This window comes from Octodon degus, unplaced genomic scaffold (genome assembly GCF_000260255.1).
Source record: "Octodon degus isolate 3935 unplaced genomic scaffold, OctDeg1.0 scaffold00081, whole genome shotgun sequence".
In the NCBI taxonomy this organism is placed as follows: Eukaryota; Metazoa; Chordata; class Mammalia; order Rodentia; family Octodontidae; genus Octodon; species Octodon degus.
Genome location: NW_004524657.1, coordinates 7,536,285 through 7,541,212, shown reverse-complemented (window position 1 = coordinate 7,541,212; position 4,928 = coordinate 7,536,285). Strand labels below are relative to the sequence as shown.

At 39.3% G+C, this 4,928-nt stretch overlaps 1 protein-coding gene and 1 pseudogene across 1 annotated transcript in view; both read right to left on the bottom strand.

Annotated features, from left to right (window-relative positions):
- Positions 1 to 4,928, bottom strand: part of LOC101570286 (transmembrane protein 45A) — a 113,635-nt gene that overhangs the window by 79,360 nt on the left and 29,347 nt on the right. The gene's annotated exons all lie outside the window — the stretch shown is intronic.
- Positions 146 to 3,642, bottom strand: LOC101572561 (annotated as a pseudogene).

Genomic DNA, 4,928 nt, shown 5'->3' with positions numbered 1-4,928 from the left:
AAAAAATAAAAAATAAAAATAAAAGCAAAAAAAAGAAAGAAATTAAAGAAGCAAATAAATAAATGAAAAAAAAATAAAAAAAATCAATGTATCACTCTCCTCGATTCTTGCCCAGGGTAACAGAACACATAAGCTTTCTTTCTGCTCAATCACCAGTGTTTTGTCTTAAAAACTGCTTCACAAGATAGGAGGTATTTGTAGTGGTTAACTTCTTCATGCTGTGCACCTCACATCTGATGTAACTGTACAGGTTATCACCTTGGAGTACCACACCTATGATGACCACCAAAAACCACTTTACTCTGAAGGAGGAGAGAACAAATACTCAAGGCAAATCTCACTCATGGCATTGGACAGGCAACAAGTTCTGATGAGAATACTCTTGATTTGGGCTCTAACACACTTTTATTCTCTTGAGAAGTTGTCTTCCTGTACTCAAACACCCAGTGGCTCTTTCTATCCTCATTAGTGTGATTCTACTAATGCATTCTTCATTGCCCCAAAGCCATATGACAGCTACAAGATGATGGTCACCATCTGGGCAAAAAGCTGCCACTCAGCAATTCACACAGAAGATAGACTGTAAATGCACTGACTCCAAAGAACAAATGGAAGAATGATGAGACCAGATGTCTGGCTTTTGGGATCTTTTTGGTCTACCAGCTATCTCTTTTTCTGCATCAAACAGTGAAAGATCTTCAGTATCACCATTACTGTCCTGCAGCAACTTGTCAGCCCTGTGCTAGCCCCACTGCTGAGGCTTGCCAAGATTTTTACTATAGATCCTTGTAATATTGTTACATATATTATCATTAAAACGTAAATTAGAGCCAATGGGGGGGAGAAGGAGGAGGAGGAGGAAGAAGAGGAGAAGTAGAATGAGGAGGAGGAAGAGGAGCTAGACTAAATGCAAGAAAATAATTGACTCCAGGAGTCATCATAGACAGGGAATCTTTTATAACCCACTCTCCATATGTGAATTTCCCTTTTTTGTATCTCCAAGCCATTTTTTATTCAAATGTCATATTGTACTTCTAGCTTCTTCACTGGACTATGGGTTCCTGGCAGGGAGAGGTAATCAGTTTTATCTTTGTATCTTCAATTCTGAGCATTTCTTGCATGAGATTATCAAATAAGAAAGTGAATGACTGACTATGGTCTGTGCTAAGTCTTGGGCCAGAATTTCTAACCTTTGCTGCAGAATACTTGTGTGCAGCAAATCCTTCTACATCCCAGAACCAACCAACAGCCAGGGGTCCCAAGAACAGTAATAGGCAGACCACGCTAATCTTTGCTGTAAGTAACGAAATCTCTTATTCACATAAGTAATATTATTGATATATATTCTGTGACATGAAGATGTTTGGGAATCACTGAACTGGACTACAAGAGATTAATGAGAAGCATGAAAGAGTTAGAGCTTTTAAGAATCTCAAACTAAGCCAGAGGCACTCAGCCCTTTTCTGTTGACTGTAGGATAGGACCAAATCAACAGGTATGTAGCTGCATGCTGAGGTGAATGTCTGTGGCATACTTCTGGAGTTTAGCAGAAGAGATATAGATGCCTAATAAAATAGTAAGAGCAACACAACCCCTAGCACCTAACACCTGACACCATGGTCTGGTTGAGGAAAATTCTCCTGTGGATTGGGGTAGGAGTAAAAGCAAGAGAGAAAAAGAACTTAAATAATTAAAAGAATTGGGGTCTACATAGCAGGCTGCCTTTAGAAAAGAAATTTATACTCTCAGAGTGCTAATGCTGAGCCTATCTTGTGAAGGACCTACTGAGTATAACCCCCAGGAGGGTCATAATCCATGCTAAGGACCCTGTAAACATTCCAGTCTTAGTGGGTGACTGCCTCATGAGACAATGTTGGCTAGAGGGTGTTACTTTAATACAACTCCTCTGAGATTTGTATATGCTGTGGGGAATACAGAATATGAAGCAATGGGAGTGGAAAACGTTACCCTGCAGAAGTGATAGACTGCAGTGACAGATTAGGGAACCACTATGACTAGGGAATCACTGAGACCAAAGTTATTAACAACGGCCAGTGTTTCAGCAAGGAGCAGGAGCTGACAATGCCAGAACCAAGGCCACAGACTACACCATCCCCTTTCCAAGTGCAGACATTTGCAGATCCATTGCTCCCATCTCCATCCTTGGAGATGGTGAGGGAACCTGTTGTAGCTGCACATTTCTCATCATTCCCTAGAGCGCAAAACCAAACATTTCCTGAGAGAATCTAAATCTTCTGTTGCCTACATCCCACACTTGCTCATCCAAGCCTACAACTTGGTTGATAGGAATTTCAATTAGCTTAAGCCACAACTTACTCCTGCTCAATACTTGGTAAGTTCCACAACTGAGAGAATAGGAAGGCATGTACAAACCTTGCCAATGCCCTGCCTAAGAAGACCCTGAGATAAGCTGTGTTCATCGCAGGTGGTGATAACCCACTCTCAACCATTTATTGGAGGTCTTTAGCTGGGAGTACTTTTTCTACTTTTTTTCTTACTTTTTTTTCTTCTTTTCAGTTACTTTGTTAATAGTACTGACTACTGTTTTCAGTGCTGGGAATCAAGCTAAAGGTCTTGTGAACATAGAGTGTTCTGGTTTAATCTGTCCCTTAAAGTCTCGTGTGCAGAGGTGGGGCTTGCAAAAGGCAATTAGACCATGAGGCATTTAGATTAATTCATTGATAAAGTAACAGGTAAATATGCTACTAGGAGGTAGGCCAGGTGGAAGAAGGTGAGTTCTTGGGAGCATGACCTAAAAGAGCACTTCCTTGTTCCAGATCCTCTCTCTCTCTCTGATTTTGACTGCCACGACTAAGCATCTTTCTCCTGCCATGCCCTTTTCCCCATGTTGTTTCTTCCTTACAGTCAGGTGGCCATGCATGGAAACCTCTGAAACTGTGAGCCAAAATAAATGCTTCCTCTTTTAAAGTGTGTATACAAGGCATTTGGCCCAGTGATGCAAATCTGCCTAATACAGGCAAGTTCTCTGCCAAAGAGCTACATTCCCAGCTCAGCTAAGAGCAACTGTACCTAGCTCCAGTCTCAACACTATCTCAGGAGAACCCTAATGGACACTGCCATTTAAAGGAGAAGCTGATTACTATTGACCTGACTCCAAGTGGCCATGGCTTGGGAGAGGTCTGAGGTCCTCCTGTTTCTTGGCAGAAACAACCACAACAGCAAAAGTTATAATTATACAATTGTTGATGATATGACCCTTACAAAAAAACTTCTACATCACTTTTACCTACCACTTTTAAGATAGAGCATTGCTGACAAGACTCTATGTGATGAGGATTTCTACAGAGCAGACCTGTGATTTTTAGCCCCACATCTCCCTATCAAACTAATTCTGCACCAGTATCTAGAGAGAGGACAGAGATTTGGCACCTTAACTATGTAAAACTGGAGCAACAAGACTCAAAATTGCTTTCAAATAACAGAATCTATCTCAAAATGCCATGGACGCTCTCATCAATTCATAGAGACTACTACTCTCATTGTAGAAGTAATCACAGAGATGCAAATACTCTGAGGTCTACATCGTATCTGTATGGCTTACTAGTGCATCTCCACTACTGCAAGAACCACAAACATGATGGGTTTCTCCAGTTCTGACATGGTACACGTTGTGTTCAAACCCATTAATCACATGCTAAGAAATCACAAGAGATTAACTATGGTGCCAACTTGGAAATAAATTCAGCATCACACAATAAATCAATACCCCAAGAAACATTCTTAGGAGAAAGTCTTTTACTAAGACATCTATGAAAGCAAAGACACATCTGTTTGAATATATAGATATATATAGATATCTCTTCATATCTATCTATATCTGTCTATCTATCTTATAGATAGATATGAAGTATTTTCAAAAACAAGGTGAAAACCGGGTATAGTGGCACATGCCTGTAATCCCAGCACTAAGGAGGCTGAGACAGGAGGATTGCTACGAGTCCAAACTGCTTAGTGAGACCCTGTACCAAACAAACAAATAAACAAAGCAAGGTGATATGACACTTTCAAAGTTCAAATTTTTCAGATACAAATTCTAAAGACATTGAGTACAAAAAATGTTGAATAAAGAATTTGAAGCAATTACCACAAAAAACTCAGAGAAATCCAAGAAACTATGAAACAGGTGAATGAAACTGGAGGATAATAATTTAAAAATTCAGTGAAGAGAGGATTTTGAAAAAGAACCAAATAGAATCTTGAAAATAAAAACTTCACTAAATCAGACAGAAAAAAACTCAGTGGAAACCTCAAGAAATAGTATACAGTATCTGTTGTACCTGGAACAACTGGGATGAGGGAAAGGAGAAAAGAAAGATAGGAAAGAATATATTTGGATATACACAGGACAGCCTGGATAATCACACTGCTGAATTCTGTTTGTCTATTGAAAGGAACAGTTAATGCTTTGGTGTTTTTCCCCTTTTTTCTTTTTCTTTTTTACCAATTTTCCATGCTTACATCTGGTAATCTGAACAACTAATTTGAAAACAACAATATGCAGTGTAACAACCATTATTGAATTCTTACCATTTTGTTTAATGAAATTCTATATCATTTAGAATTTTCTTTTACTTTTTTTGTTCTCTATTTATTTATTTTTATTTGGTACAGGGTCTCTCTGCACAGCTCAGACTCAGTGATCCTCCTGTCTCAGCCACTCCAGCCAGCGCTGGGATTACAGGTGTGCAGCACCACACTCAGTTTCGATGGTAGGCTCAGAAAGGGCTGGCATAGCATGTAGTACTGGGGATTAAATGCAGTTCCATCAGCTTGCTAGGGAGGTGCTTAGACCACCAAGCTATCTCACCAGTCCTGTATTCTCTTTTTTTTTTCTTTAATATTTATTTACTTTTTTAAACTTTTTAAAGTTTCTAATACTAGAAGAT